The sequence below is a fragment of the Entelurus aequoreus genome, linkage group LG03 (assembly GCF_033978785.1).
Source record: "Entelurus aequoreus isolate RoL-2023_Sb linkage group LG03, RoL_Eaeq_v1.1, whole genome shotgun sequence".
Lineage (NCBI taxonomy): Eukaryota > Metazoa > Chordata > Actinopteri > Syngnathiformes > Syngnathidae > Entelurus > Entelurus aequoreus.
In genome coordinates this window covers 39,277,959-39,295,163 of record NC_084733.1, presented here as the reverse complement: position 1 = coordinate 39,295,163, position 17,205 = coordinate 39,277,959, and positions in this window count along the sequence as shown.

The window sequence follows — 17,205 nt, the reverse complement described above, 5'->3', positions numbered from 1 at the left end:
TCTGATGATGATCTCTTTAATGTTAAAAATGTATATCAGTCTATCTGGTTTTCAATCGCATAATCCAGGTGTGTTAGTCCGAATTTTTAAAAAACCGAACACGATCAGATTAAATTGTTTCCATGGGTTGTAAGATGCTTATTTAGAGCCAAACTATTTGAGAAATCGGACTGATTCGGTGCATGGACATGTACTGAATGTGGTACTTTAAGGTGCATTTTATTGATTTGTTTACTTCTGCAGCTATCATTACCCAATCAAGTGCACATTTGTTCATGTACGACGGCAACACTAATTGGACAAACTGCCTGAAATGCACCAGAGAAGTTTCAGGGATTTTGAGTCATTTTCTGCTGCATATCGGTCAATTGCTCTAAAATAGTTTAATCAGATTAATCATGTTAATGTCACAGCCCGAGCGCACCCCAGTGCGCATTCATCTGTGCGCTGCGCTGGGCGCACCTCCAAGAGTGTGCCGGTGCGCGCCACTCCGGCTGCAGCAAGCGGCTGCATTCAATCACCAATCAGCAATCTACACACCTGTCGCTGATGAGCTCTCCTGCCTTCTTAAGCCAGAGGAACCTGCTATCCTGTGCCAGAACGTAGCGATCTGTCCTGTACAGTAAGCCGAACCTATCAAGCTCTATGCATTCTTTCTCTCTCTGTGTTTCTCCCCCTCCGTGTTCATTTGTCTCGTATTCCTCCTCGTCGCCTTCTAGCAGCCTACCTCCGCTCCCATGTCATGAGCAGTGTGTCTCGTCTCCCCGTGTTCCCTCTGGTTCCCTGGCTGCATCATGGATCTCCACCTCCCACCTGGACACGGACGTTGACGCCTCGCTACTGCCCCCGACTTCCTGCCTGTCTCACGGACTTCCGAGCTTGTCTTGCCCCCCCCCCTTGGACTTCCGCACCTCGCTTAACACCTCCAGGTAACACTCTTCTATCTTCTTCCCCTGTACACACATAACAGTTAATCCGCATTAAAAGGTTAATTTTTCTAACCTTAATACTAGAAATTGGCCACTTTGCGTCAAGGATCAAAATTCGGGAGAGGCTACTAAAGATCGTGAGATGTGATTAATATTTCCGTTGGTTTAATTTTGTGTTTGATTTTCAAATTGCATTATGGAATCAGTCAAGAAGAGAGTGTGACAGTATTGTGTGTGACGTATAATTCTACCAAAATGTTAACATGTTTTTAAATGCAGGCGAAAAGTAATAATGATAACAAGAATAGAATATTATTTTTTAATCTCGTCTTGTGAATCTGCTTTCGCTGTCACACTTTGGGGAAGAAATGTCCTTTTTGGGGACTTCAAACAAGTCACAGAGAAAAAGGTCACACACTTGTAACCTTCATGTTGATTTATTAAAATGCTGTAGACATTTTGGTCCCTTTTTTAAATACCCTAAACATACATAATTAACCTACTCTCAAAACTTGATGTGAAGTTCTCAAACTTGCAGCTCTCGTTTGCAAAGTTATAAAACCCTTAAGAGTTTTTCACACAAAAGCATATTTAATGGACATTCTACACGACTCAACCAAGAAAAATTATGCTGCATGATTACATCAGAGTGGTGCAGTATTGGCCTATTTATTTGGGATCAACATGTAATCATCTAATTGATGGATGGCCCCCAGTCGACAATGTGGCAGGGATATTCAACTAAATGTTTATAGGCTCCAGCACCCCCCGCGACCCAGAGAGGGACAAGCGGTAGAAAATGGATGAATTGATGTTAAGGGGGCCACATTCACTTTTAGTCTTATTTTGTATGCCCATGAATGTTCTCATTCATCCAAGTCATTGTCATCTCAGGGCATTCAATCGATCGCAACTGGACTGGTTGGTTTGTCTTAGAAGAAGTTTCGCCTTTCCTCCGAGTAGACTTCATCAGTTCGTGCTCATAGACTTAGATTGGTCAGATCTAGTCTAGCGGCTGGTGCCAAAACCCTAAATATTTATACTCCAAAACCAGGAGGGTGTGCCTGGGCAAGGATGGTTTCACCCTATCGTAGTGGGAAAAACAATGTTTTTAATGCAAACACGCAATCCTAACTGTCAAAGCCAACGACAGTCGTTGAGTGTAATTTTTCCTCGTTAGCTTTAAGGTATTGTGTGGCAGAACGATCGCTGTCGATCAACTACTACCAGTCCAAAATAGACAGAATCCCCCACATTAGCATTTCATTCAGTTGTAAACAAATGTTTCTAACTTCTGGTATTTGTTGGAGGTTAAATTGTAGTCTTTTAGGATTGGTTGAAAGAACAGTGTTGTATGTGGAACACAGGTGGTGTAACAGACGACCTCCTCTGTTCAACCTTGACATAGATGGCTTCCCTCACTACTCTTTCATACCATCTGCTCCCTGTCCGGAATCTGTACATTTTTCATTTTAAAGGAGTGCTGTTCTCCCTGAGGTGCAGGTATTTTGTATGATCCGGAGAACCAGCTTTCTCTACAGTAGACATTTGATTTTGGTTTATTTATTTTTACAGAGTTACAGGAGCGCTCTGCTGTTTTTAAGAACTTTCTGCAAAAAAGCTAGTGAAAGATCATCCCTATGACAGTGTAACTGATTTGGGTCGGCACAATGATGAGACTTTTTCCACTGTTCTCAGCTTTATTTGTCTTCCTTCCAACCTGCGGGCGAAAATCAGACAATGTCGGTCTTTATTTGGCTTACGCCCTCAGCCATGTAAAACTTTTCTGTGTACATATACATCTTTGACAATTTACAATGAAAAAGACGGATAAAGTCTGTAAAATATTGAAATGTACATTCTAAGCGCCATTCCGTGGCAGAACAAAACATGCAACATTTGCTATAGTTAACACCTTAGAAAATAAAATAAAACCACAAACCTGCGGGCGACAATCACACAATGTCGGTATCCCGTCTTTCTTTGGCTTACGCCTAAACTCACAGAATAACACTCGTTACCTATGCACGTAAGCACGCACACACGCACACCTACGTATGAGGGGCCTTTAGGGACATTATTCAGAATGACCTTTTACATACACTACTGAAATGCTCTCACGTAAACAACTGAAATCTCTTTCTCACACACACTACTGAAACACTCTTATACACACTACTGAAACACTCTTATACACACTACTGAAATGCTCTTACATACACTACTGAAATGCTCTCACATAAACAACTAAAATGTTTTTCTCTCACACACACCCTACTGAAACACTCTTATACACACTGCTGAAACACTCTTACATACACTAATGAAATGCTCTCACATAAACAACTGAAATATTTTTCTCACACACACACTACTGAAACACTCTTATACACACTACTGAAACACTCTTATACACACTACTGAAATGCTCTCACATAAACAACTGAAATCTTTTTCTCACACACACACTACTGAAACACTCTTATACACACTACTGAAACACTCTTATACACACTACTGAAACACTCTTATACACACTACTGAAATGCTCTCACATAAACAACTGAAATCTTTTTCTCACACACACACTACTGAAACACTCTTATACACACTACTGAAACACTCTTATACACAGTACTGAAACACTCTTATACACACTACTGAAACACTCTTACATACTCTACTGAAACACTCATATACACACTACTGAAACACTCTTACATACACTACTGAAATGCTCTCACATAAACAACTAAAATGTTTTTCTCTCACACACCCTACTGAAACACTCTCATAAACACTACTAAAATATTTTTCTCTCACGCACACACACACACACCTGGAATATATTTTCACTAGTATGTATAAACGGATTTCACCTGTGTGTGTGTGCTTTTTACACGTGCGTGTGAGAGACAACAATTTCAGTAGTATGTGTGCAAGGATTTCAGTTATGTGTATAAGAGCATCTTACCAGTGTGTATGAGCGAGGTTGCATTTCGGTTCCGGTCATCAATAATCCCCGCCCCTTTTCAGACAATTTTTTTTTTTTTTTTTTTTAAAGCCAAGTTGTTTGTGAACAAAATGTATGCCTAACTGCCGACAAGTAGCTTAACCGAGGCAGGAACTCTACTTCATAATTTGAGGGCTTCAGTGGAGAATATAAGGCCACTTTCAATGCAACAAGGGTCGGGCTGCCGCCGTGGGTTGCCCCTGCGTGCCGCGACACCTGAGCGGCCACACAGCGGTGCTTTCTCCTCCCGACAGCCAAGCAGCCTGGAGCACTTGTTCCATTGCGAGTGTGCGCCACAGCATTATCAAGCGCAACGTTTCAGCTCATGGACATCGGGGCAAGAGGAGTAAAAGGTCATTAGACATTATTTATTTCTAAATGATTGTTGAATCCCACGAAATGTAAGGCAACATGGCATTGTAGTCAGCTAAACAGTTAGCCTCGTGTGCATCCACTACAAACAAGTTAGCAACTAGTGTTTCAACGGCTCCTAAGAGTCTGACATCTATTGCAAACTTGCCGTTTGTCTTTTCTATCGACTAAATAAGGGGTCCCCAAACTACGGCCCGTGGGCTGGTTACGGCCCGCCAGCGTCCAAACTACGGCCCGCGGGGGAAAAAAAAAAAATTATTATTTTAGATCTGACTTTTCTAATCCATTTTTTGGCGTCTGCTAGCCGCTCAGGCAAATCATATTGTCTAAGAATGCATTTCACTGTATGACTTATATTGTCTTAGCTGTTTTCATGTGATCTAATTGTTACATTCTTATTTCAGAGTCACCACACAGCTGCATGACCATTTCAACAACGACGGAATAAACAACCTCTGGATTGTGTTCTTCGACTAATTCCAAAGTATGATACAATTCTTTGCCATGATATAGCGATAGACACACAGTGAGAAATGTGTTCAGTGGCTATACTGGATCTGGGCCGCCCTGGGTGGCCAGTCAAGGGTGTTGGAGGTGCCAAATTTTGCTCTCTGTCTGGCCTCATGTTCATGCAGAACATTGCAAAAAGATCTATACAATGATCCTAGAAGGTTCCGGACATCCGCATCATCTCACACACACCAAGAAATGCAGATCCAGTTTGAATGTGCTCATTAAGCTCTTGATAAAGCCTCTCCTGATGGAAGTTATCAGAGTCCTCTTTTTGCAGCCTCTCATTGCAGTGCAAAACACTAGTAAAAAAAACAGAAAACATCCTCTTCCTTGCCTCTCACTTCCAAAAATAAAGCTTGAATCTGAAAAATTAAGAATATCATATGAACATACGTTGTGGATGAAGCAGGAAGTATGAGGGGCCATTAGGGACATTATTCAGAATTACCTCTTACATACACTACTGAAATGCTCTCACATAAACAATTGAAATATTTTTTCTCTCACGTGTTGACCCAACTTACCCACGACCGAGGGGCCGGGTCCCACTCAAATATTAACACTGAATTAGTAATCTTACTCTTGATTTGAATCGTATTCAATAATTATGTCCAACCACCATAAATCTTGTCAAATGATGAAACCATGTGTTAATCACGAAGATTATCATCAAGGTTTAGGTCTGGCTGATTACAAAAATAAATACTAATCAAATGTACTGCAAAAGAAGGCACCCATAAAAACTGATGAACATAATTTACATACAACCATGCAAAAATAATTACATTCTAACAAAATTAAAAATTAATAACCACAACCGCAACGCCGAGAGGGACAAGCGGTAGAAAAAATGGATGGATAATAATAATATTTCTTAAATAAACTGTCAATAAAATTTAGGTGCAAATGAAAGTACAGCTTCATCACTTCAGTCATAATGTTTGTGCTTATAAAACTTCTCTGTGACTTCAGCTCCAGACTTCTTCTGTTTGTTTGATATTGTCATGAATGCCAAAAGTGTAATACAACTGAGTATCACTCTGGCCCTTACGGACCACAGCTGATCACACATCAGAAACTGATTTTTTTTGGTGGACCTCTAGGGGGCACTTGAGGCCCAAAAATTTGCTCGTGCCCTATGGTTAAAGGGGAACTACACTTTTTTTTGGAATTTTGCCTATTGTTCACAATCATTATGGAAGACATGACGACAGATGTATTTTTCATAATGCATCCTAAATGGTGAATAAATGCAATCAAAAGTTTGCTTATTCTGCCTATAAAGCCCATAAAAAACATCAACACCTGCATTAAGGTTTTACGTACATGATGTAAGTATATATGTAACTTAGTAACAGGCACATTTATAATAACATTTAATATTTACGTATTTTGATAATTTTAAGCATACGCGGCACGTTAATTTAAAAAAACATCGCAACGTTCACTTTTTTTTAACAACATCTCTGATTTTTGCTCACTGCAGACTTACTGTACAATGTCTGCTGTCATTAGGATGCCGACTGCTAGGATGTTCATATACAGTATTCCCATTTAGATGAAGAATGACTCATAATGCTCACAAAGAAAAGGGGGGTGGAACCAAGCGTCTTTTCGTGTTGTTCTCGCCATGACCAGGTCTAAATTGACTGTCAAAGTGTACCAGCATGTCGGAATACGTCCTCATCTTTATACTATCCAGGTGAGATGCATGATTTGTGATCCATATTAAAGATTGATGAGCAAAGAAGCGAGGTAGCAGCTGATCAGTCGATCATGTCAACATTGGCACCCACGCTTGTGATCACGGTGCCGCTATAAATAGTTTGTCTGTGTTCAATCAATCAATCAATCAATGTTTATTTATATAGCCCTAAATCACAAGTGTCTCAAAGGGCTGTACAAGCCACAACGACATTCTCGGTACAGAGCCCACATATTAGCGCTAATAATAATAGTATCACTAATACTTGGTTAATACACAAAATGTAACTGGGGTATTATTGGCACTTTTTGAATCGTTATTCATTTGGTTTTATGGGCGAAATAGAGGACCTCCCATTGGCTCCGCTGTATGCTGACTTTTATTTACCTTTATATACGAGTTATAATGCATTAGAAAAAAATCTGTCTTTCATAATGATTGAGAACGAGACGCAAAATTCCCCCAAAAAGTGCTGTTCCTTTTTAAGAAACACTGATCTAGACAACAAAACCTATATTTAGCATGTATAAGGTACGCTCTAGGAGGCACTGGAGGTTGTGATGGGGCGTCAAAAATGATCCAAGTGCAAGAAGATGCATGTTGCAAGATTGTTTTTCATAGGGCTATATCATAAGATCTGTTTTTTGTATTATTAAATACATCTATAATAAAACAACAACACTTAAAAAACGCCAAGAGACACCAAAACGCATTATTTCAAATTGTTTTAATCAGCCCCTTAAGTTACCTAGCAGCTATAAAATGATATTGCTGAATGGACAATATGTGTAATGTTTTTTACTTCTGACAGTCCAAATATGTTGGCACGCACACGGACAAAGGATTCTCTCTCCATCATCTATAATTGCAGTGATCACCTCCTCATAATGACCGTGCACATACTGTTTATTCATAATGTGGGCATTCTAATAATAAGCATATACTGTATTCTACATAGCGGTACACATTGTAGACAAACACGCTAAATGGATTGCACTCTATATTTTGTTCATTTAAGAGATGCTATCCTGCGCTTTCAAGTTTGCAAATATTTTTACTACACGCAAACCTTTAGTAAATCAGGCCTTTAGTCTAGTTGATATTATGAACAACGTTTGTGTCGGGAATAAAGTCTGATGATGATGATGATGTCTATTTTCACATGTGCATCTTATTCAATATATACTGTATATTGCATCGTATTCAATATATTGTAACATCCAAAATATATGTGCATTGTCTACACCAGGGGTCACCAACGCGGTGCCCGCGGGCACCAGGTCGCCCGTAAGGACCAGATGAGTCGCCCGCGGGCCTGTTCTAAAAAAAAATTAAAAAAAAAAAAAAAAAAATTTTTTTTTTTTTTTTTTTTTTTTAAATTAAATCTACATAGAAAAAACACAAGATACACTTTCAATCATGTACGGTCCAGATTATGTCCAGGTCACTCAAATTAGGGAACACAACAGATATCATATAATCTATAAACATAATTATACTTTCAAAATAAGCCTTTGAGGACTTCTCATCTTTTTTTTTAATGTTTTTTGGCATCATTATCGTTTTCAACCATGTAACTTTCTAAAATTAGAAAATACTGAATAAATGTTTTAAAGAAAGTAATACTAAGTGAATATCTGTTTTTGGCCTTAAAAATAAACATTTTACCGAGTACTATAATTAAATTGACAAAATCATGATTGTCAATGAACTCTCCTAAAATAACAGAAACCACATTAAGCTTCATAAACAAACCAATCCTTAAACACATTTTTTCAACTTCCACCCAAAACAAAGACACAATATGACAATACCAAAACAAATGCAGGGTGGATTCAGGCTCCTGACAACAAAATTGGCAATCATCTGACTCTGCCATATTCCATAATTTTAACATTTTCCCTGTGGGTAAGAAGTTATAAATCATTTTAATTTGAAAATAACGATTTTGCACATCGATAGTGGTTTTATAGATAAGTTTGAATATGGCATCCCATGGCAACAGGCAGTCAAAAAAGTCCTTCCATTTTCCATTTGTGTTGTATGAGGCAGCCTTCAAAGATTTCTTTATTAAATAAAAATTATATATTTTTCTATTTATTTTAGTTCCTTTTTGCCAACTAGAATTTCTTATTAGAGGTTTACAAACTAATAATTTAGTAGTTCCATAATTAATTATTTGTTTCCATATTTTCCCAATTACTCCAGTTAGTTGATAAAATGAAAAGCTTGAGCAAGCATCACCATACATAGCTCTAAATTCATCATACTTCATAATTTTACCATTCTCATCGATATCATTGACAAAAATGATTCCTCTTTCAAACATATTTCTCCAAAAGAAAGGCTTTCCATCTATTACAATATTAGAGTTCATGCATATTAACTGCTGCAAAATATCGTCTCTTTTTTCTGGCACATAAAATTGAAAACACCACTATGAGTGGATTGTTTCCTTTATGAACCCCGCCATGTTTCCTAGCAGACTCTCTGGGAGGGGATCACTTGTAAAAAATGATACCATTTCTTTTGATACAGTACATGTTTTTTGTCCAACAGGACATTTGTGTACCACTCAATGTTTAAATACATCTTTGGAACAATTGATGCTTTTAAAGACAGACACATAGCTTCAAGGTTGAGAAGTTTCAGGCCCCCATATTCATACTCTTTGTACAAAACCTTTCTTTTAATCTTTTCTGGTTTGCCGTTCCAGACAAAATCGAAGACCCTCCGCTCATAAATCTTAAAAAAGTTTTGTGATGGAGCTGGTAATGACAAAAACAAATAAATAAATTGAGGAATAATTAACGAGTTGGCAATAGACATTTTACCATACAAGGTTAGGGATTTCCCTTTCCATAATTGCATAATTTTGTCCAGCTTTCTTAGTCAATTATCATAATTTACTGAGCCTAGATCTTCCAGATTTTCTGGGACAACAACACCAAGTATGTTAACTGGTCCATCTGTCCACAAAACAGGCACTTTGCATTCCATTCGAAAGGACGTTCCCTTTAGATTTCCGATCCTAAACATTTTACATTTATCATAATTAAGCTTAAGGCCAGATTGCTGTGAAAATATGTCCAAAAGATTAAGAAGGTTCCGCAAACAATAAGGAAAAATCTTATCTTTGTGAATCAGCCTTTTCTGACATGAACTTAATCAAGAACAAACACAGAGCACGCCTCACTGATGCACATCTGCAAGACTCACTCAGAGTTGCAGTGTCAAGTTACACACCAGAGTACAACACACTAGTTAACAGCATGCAATGCCAGGCTTCCCACTAACTGACAAAGAAACAGATAACAGATTTGGTGTCCAGTTCAAAGTGTGACATGATTTAAAAATTTGAGAGTTTACTTTTGTATTTTACATGAGTTATTATTTGTACAAACATGGTGCAAAGTAATTCATGATTTGTTAAAAAATGTTAGTGGCTAGCTAGTTAAAATGGGATATTGTGATTTCACAAGACTGTCTTAGAAGTGATCATTTGAAAATGTTCAATTTGAAAAATGTGCACTTAGAGAAAATATAAAAATAAAGTGTTGCATATTGATATTTATCTGTTTCTATATATATTTATTGTGAGAAATCATTAAGATGATCAGTGTTTCCACAAAGATAAATATCATTAATTATTAATAATAACAGAGTTAAAGGTAAATTGAGCAAATTGGCTACTTCTGGCAATTTATTTAAGTGTGTATCTAACTGGTAGCCCTTCGCATTAATCAGTACCCAAGAAGTAGCCCTTGGTTTCAAAAAGGTTGGTGACCCCTGGTCTACACCATTAGATACACCTTTACATGCATGAGATACCGTATCTGCAGAAGTTTTCATTCAACACAATGTGTATTATTGCAGTTGTAGTGAACATTGTTGTGAATCATCATAGTGAAGAGGTTTTTAATATGTTCTTCCTCTCATAATGCCAAAGTAACACAATGTTTGAAATACTTTTTATAGTGAAATGATTTCCTACACCACCAATAACTAACATTCAGAAATGAACCAATGTCATTATTATATATTATTAAATATGATTTTTATTTTTTATTTTATTTTATTTTTTTAACAAACTGTCCTCCAACATACAGTTCTTGGTACATGTAGGGTTAGGTTTTAAATCCTGATCAGTCCTTAGGCAAGACCCTTTTATGTGATACGTCGCCGCGCACGGTCAAGCGTCACCTTAAACAATTTGTCACATTATAAATGATAAATGATAAATGGGTTATACTTGTATAGCGCTTTTCTACCTTCAAGGTACTCAAAGCGCTTTGGCAGTATTTCCACATTCACCCATTCACACACACACACATTCACACACTGATGGCGGGAGCTACCATGCAAGGCGCTAACCAGCAGCCATCAGGAGCAAGGGTGAAGTGTCTTGCCCAAGGACACAACGGACGTGACTAGGATGGTAGAAGGTGGGGATTGAACCCCAGTAACCAGCAACCCTCCGATTGCTGGCACGGCCACTCTACCAACTTCGCCACGCCGCCCCCAATCAAAACATTCTCATTATTATATTTCCGTGAGTTAAAAAGAGAACCAAATAATTATCGCCTTTGTGTTGACAACCCCAAGTGTTGCTGAAAAGGGGAAAGAAGAAATAAATACATCCTTCCATAGCTTACCTGCAATCAAGTGGAGCGCTCGGTGTTCTGCGTTGTGCTCAATTAACACTTAACGTTCATTGTCTCTCTCGTTTTCACACGTAGACACTTGGATGCAATACACACCTGCTGAGATATTATTTCTGGGGTGTGTGTGTGTGTGTGTGTGTGTGTGTGAATGAGTGAGGGGGCTTGAGGCCATTGGTGCTGAAATGTATAAATAGCTTTGCCCTGGTTTGGTTACAGGCACGCACACATGCACACACACACACACACACACACACACACACACACACACACACACACACACACACACACACACACACTCGCGCACACACACTCGCGCACACACACCCATATACACACACACACACACACACACACACACACACACACACACACAAAGAAACACAAACACGCACACAGATGCACACATGCACACACAGACAGTGTATAACCCTGATTCAGTTGCTACTGTGCAGCCTATCCTTGTGGTTTGGCTGCCCTTCAAGAACTGTGTGTGTCTTTAGGAGTGTGTGTTTGGAACAACGTGTGTACAGTAGTACTAAGTTCATCTGTCAACAGACAGACTAAAAATGTGGTCAACTCCTGTAAATAACCAGCGCAGTAGATGTTTACACCTGTTGTATTGCAACAATGGACACAGCAATGTGCCAGAACCAACCCACTGTCAATACCGCTGCTCCTTCAGACCTTCACAAATTATCAGAGATAAAACAAATCATACTTATTGTTTTAGTCCCAATCTAAATGTTTTTGCCTCTCCTATAGTCTTAAGGAGCAGTTAAAAAATATCCATCCCATCCATCCATTTTCTACCACTTATTTCCTTCGGGATCGCGGGGGGCGCTAGAGCCTATCTCAGCTGCATCCGGGCGGAAGGCGGGGTACACCCTGGACAAGTCGCCACCTCATCGCAGGGTCAACACAGATAGACGGACAACATTCACACTCACATTCACACACTAGGGACCATCTGGTGTTGCCAATCAACCTATCCCCAGGTGCATGTCTTTGAAAGTGGGAGGAAGCCGGAGTACCCGGAGGGAACCCACACAGTCACGGGGAGAACATGCAAACTCCACACAGAAAGATCCCGAGCCCGGGATTGAACCCAGGACTACTCAGGACCTTCGTATTGTGAGGTAGACGCACTAACCCCTAAAAAATATATAATATTTTATTTAAATATTAGGGCTGTCAAAAGATTAAAATATTTACTTGCGGGTTAACTACATTTTTGTTTATAGTTAACTCAAAATTAATCGCAGAAAGATACCATTTTTCGTCATTAATAAGTGTGCCCTAGACAAAACACATTTTTAATATCATGACTAGACAAGCTCCTCCTCAAGCAGCATTGCGCGCCGGCAAGGTTCGCTCCAATGATGTCGTCTCACGGCGATTGAAGGTAAAATTGTCTTATCTTTTACGGAAAACAACTTGCCATGGCTTTGGATCTGAGATTTCCATAAGGTCCCCCTTTCTTTGTGCAGTTCTGTTAGCTTTTTTTTTGAGTTTGTGCATGGATGGCTCATCAGTAACTGTACGCAATTACACATTTACCCAAGCTACGGAACGGGCAGAGGGTCATAAATGTCATAACAGTTAATCGCGCGTTAAAAAAATAATCGCCATAACGCAGTATCATCGCCTTAACTTTGACAGCCCTAATATATATATATGTATATATACATATAGTAGTCTTGGATTCAATCCCGGGCTCGGGATCTTTCTGTGTGGAGTTTGCATGTTCTCCCAGTGACTGCGTGGGTTCCCTCCGGGTACTCCGGCTTCCTCCCACTTCCAAAGACATGCACCTGCATGGGGATAAGTTCATTGGCAACACTAAATTGGCCCTAGTGTGTGGATGAGAGTGTGAATGTTGTCTGTCTATCTGTGTTGGCCCTGCGATGAGGTGGCGACTTGTCCAGGGTGTACCCCGCCTTCCGCCCGATTGTAGCTGAGATAGGCTCCAGCGCCCCCCGCGACCCCAAAAGGGAATAAGCGGTAGAAAATGGATGGATGGATATATATATATATATATATATATATATATATATATATATATATATATATATATATATATATATATATATATATATATATATATTTATATATATATATTTATATATATATATATATATATACATATATGTTTTTTCTTTAGTTTTTTTAAACTGCTAAACTAAGTTAAACCATGCCAAAGTGTCAAATTATAAGGTTCATACATTATGGCGTGAGCTTGAACACAGTTTTGGAAGCCTCTATTCGCAGGGTTTTGCAGCCTGGCTAAGTTGTGACACCACAGCAAAGTAGACGTACTTATTTGGATATTACATCAACCTCTCATATAAAAGGGGGAGGAGCCTCTCTGCCTTAGACTGTGAGGAAATACAGAAAAAGGTAGGATAAAGTATTATTTTCATTTAATCTTGGCATGTGCATAATAACACTGATGTTCAACATGCAATAACATTCATTCTGCTAAAAGCACCTTTTTATGTACTCATTGATTCGATCGGCAAGCGTGCAGGTGTACCTAATGTTGTGACCGGGTGAATATATATTTTATGTTAATGAAGTTTATTTACCACTGTATTTGGGAAGAAAATATGAGGTGACGACTTCAAGATATATATTTAAACAGAGTACATGTTCAAAAGATAAATCATGATACTTTTAGAAAGGGTGGGACATGGTTTAATTTGCAATCTGGGAACGCCTCCAGAAAGAAACCTCTTGCAGACAGACTCAAAACCAGGTTATAAAAGTGACTGTAGAGCAACATTTACGCCAAAGCATAGCACCAATATGTATTATCCAGACCACAAGGAAGTGTTTTAAATGTAGATTAAAATCATTGTATGTCCCCTTTATCATATATTATTGATAACTGAAAATCTAGTGAAGGAATGGCGCACATCATTGGGTTGAACAGATCATTGGGTGAAAGAGGTTCACTTCCAGACTTCAATTAAATAGATTGTACATACAAGTGATGTGTGTGTAGTATTTTTTTTACTTCTACAGAACACTGCACCACTGAATCTGGACCAAACCCTTTATGATGTTCACCTTCTTAAACACTGCAAGATCGAGCTTTTTAACATTGGCCTTTTACCTTATGCAAATGTTCTCGCACTCCCTTTGCTCCTCTCGATGGATTCACACATTCGTGCTCTGCTTACTCTTACCTCACTCAGAGATATATGTGCCAACTTGTATGTGCTTATGTGTTTTTGTCGGACTAGTGTGTCCCTGCAGCCGTCTGGCACTGACCTGACCCCGCTTGCTGCCAAGAAACCAAGTTTGTGTGCATGCATGTTCAGTATATTCACACACACTTTTACTGTATAACTTACACTTTGGGGTTTTTGTATGAATTACTACACAGAGTGGAAAACAAAGAATCAGTCAATGCAATGTTATTGCGTACAAAGTAGACTGGATACAAAAGCTTTGCACAGTTAGAGCCTGATTTACTAGGCAGTGACTCTCAAATTGTGCTACATGTACCACTAGTGGTACGCGGGCACCATCTAGTGGTACGCCAAAAATGTAATTCATTATTTAAGTACAGTGTTTTATTTTCCTACATTCAAACCCAGTGTTACTTCTTAAATTGTGTGTAATGTTACAGATGTCCGAATACTTGTTAAATAATACCTCTGCTTTGCTTTTAAAGAATACTTATGCCTACTACTTGACTGTATTTTAATGTTGGTCATTGTTGTGGTACTTGCAGAGTCAAGTGTATTCTGAGGTGGTACTTGGTAAAAAAAAGTTTGAGAACCACTGTACTAAAAGATTGCGTGAACTAAAACATGTGCAAACTTGATAGCAAACGCAAAGCTGATTTACTAAACATGTGCACAGGGATTGGTCTTTTTAGTGAGCAGAAGAGGAGAGCAATCCATTTAGAGTGTCTGTCCTTATAAATATGCGGAATAAATGCTGATCATCAGAACGCCCACAATGCTGGGATGAAAAAATGCAAAAACAGTATATCATACAGCACGTGCAAATTGATCTATTAAGAATAGAACTCAACTATGAACGCTATTTTGCGTTTTGATTGAGAAGGTCTGAAAAAAATCCCGGCTGTGAGAAAGGAGGCGATTGCCAGCAGCTTCGTCCTACGTGTGCTTGTCAACATATATGGACTGTAAAATATCAGGCATTTCGTCTATTCAGCAATATTGTTCTATAATCTTATAGCTGCTGGGTGACTTAAAGGCCTACTGAAACCCACTACTACCGACCACGCAGTCTGATAGTTTATATATCAATGATGAAATCTTAACATTGCAACACATGCCAATACGGCCGGGTTAACTTATAAAGTGCAATTTTTAATTTCCCGCTAAACTTCCGGTTGAAAAAGTCTATATATGATGACGTATGCTCGTGACGTCACTAGATAAACGGAAGTATTGGTACCCCATTGAATCCATTACAAAAAAGCTCTGTTTTCATCTCAAAATTCCACAGTATTCTGGACATTTGTGTTGGTGAATCTTTTGCAATTTGTTTAATGAACAATGGAGACTGCAAAGAAGAAAGTTGTAGGTGGGATCGGTGTATTAGCGGCTGGCTGTAGCAACACAACCAGGAGGACTTTGAGTTGGATAGCAGACGCGCTACAGTGAGTACGCAGCTTTGGCTTCGAAACATTTGATCGCTTGCCCGTACGTGCGTGCCGCTATGTGCATGTCACATACGTAACTTTGGGGAAATATATGTGCTGTATGAACTTTACGGAGGTGAACGGTAAAAGTCACTGTGAATGTCCATTTCGGGTTCTCGACTCTCATTTTCAAGAGGATATAGTATCCGAGGTGGTTTAAAATACAAATCCGTGATCCACAATAGAAAAAGGAGAAAGTGTGGAATCCAATGAACCCATGTACCTAGGTTACGGTCAGAGCGAAAAAAGATACGTACTGCACTGCCTCTCTAGTCCTTCACTCTCACTTTCCTCATCCACGAATCTTTCATCCTCGCTCAAATTAATGGGGTAATCGCCGCTTTCTCGGTCCGAATCTCTCTCGGTCCGAATCTCTCTCGCTCCATTGAAAACAATGGTAGAATATGAGGAGTCCTTCCTCTGGTGACGTCACGCTACTTCCGGTACAGGCAAGGCTTTTTTTTTCAGCGACCAAAAGTTGCGACCTTTATCGTCGTCGTTCTCTACTAAATCATTTCATCAAAAATATGGCAATATCGCGAAATGATCAAGTATGACACATAGAATGGATCTGCTATCCCCGTTTGAATAAAAAAAAAATAATTTCAGTAGGCCTTTGAGAGACTGATTAAAACAAATTAATTGATTAATGTGTTTTGGCATTTTTTTCAAATGACATTCGTTTTTCATAAAGAAGATATATTTTGAAAATATCTGCTATGTGAAATAAATATGCACTATGCAAAAAAACGTGGTTTTAATGTAAATGCACCGCAAGACTGCTTCTGAAATGCACATAAACAGTAATACATGTCTGCTGCATGTTTGAAAACATATCAAAACGTGACAGGTAGGACCATGATAATGTGCAGTAAATGATTGAGGGTCTTTGTGGTGATGCCCCGTATAGTTCACGCAAAAACCTCATTCAAATAATGCTGCCTGCACCACTTTTTAATTGGTGGCCACTGAGTGTTAGTAGAACACATGAAACACGCCTACTAATAGTACACGTTATCTTATTGATTGCACATGTAGTTTAGCATGTGGTATTTGGATCGCAGTAGATCAGGCCCTTACTGTATTAACTTCAGCCAGAAGGAAGTCCTTAGTAAGAAACAAACAAAGTGATACATCGGCTTACAAGTTTAATACAGTTGTTTCTGTGGCGTAGCTCGTAACCCAAAATACTAGTACATCAAATCAATGTTCCCCATTACAATAAATTGAAATTCAATTAATATGTGCTGTGCCCCTTTATCTGGCAACAAATTGACCCAAGAATCATGCAAAAGAGGTTACGAATAGAATAACAGAAGATAACGTTT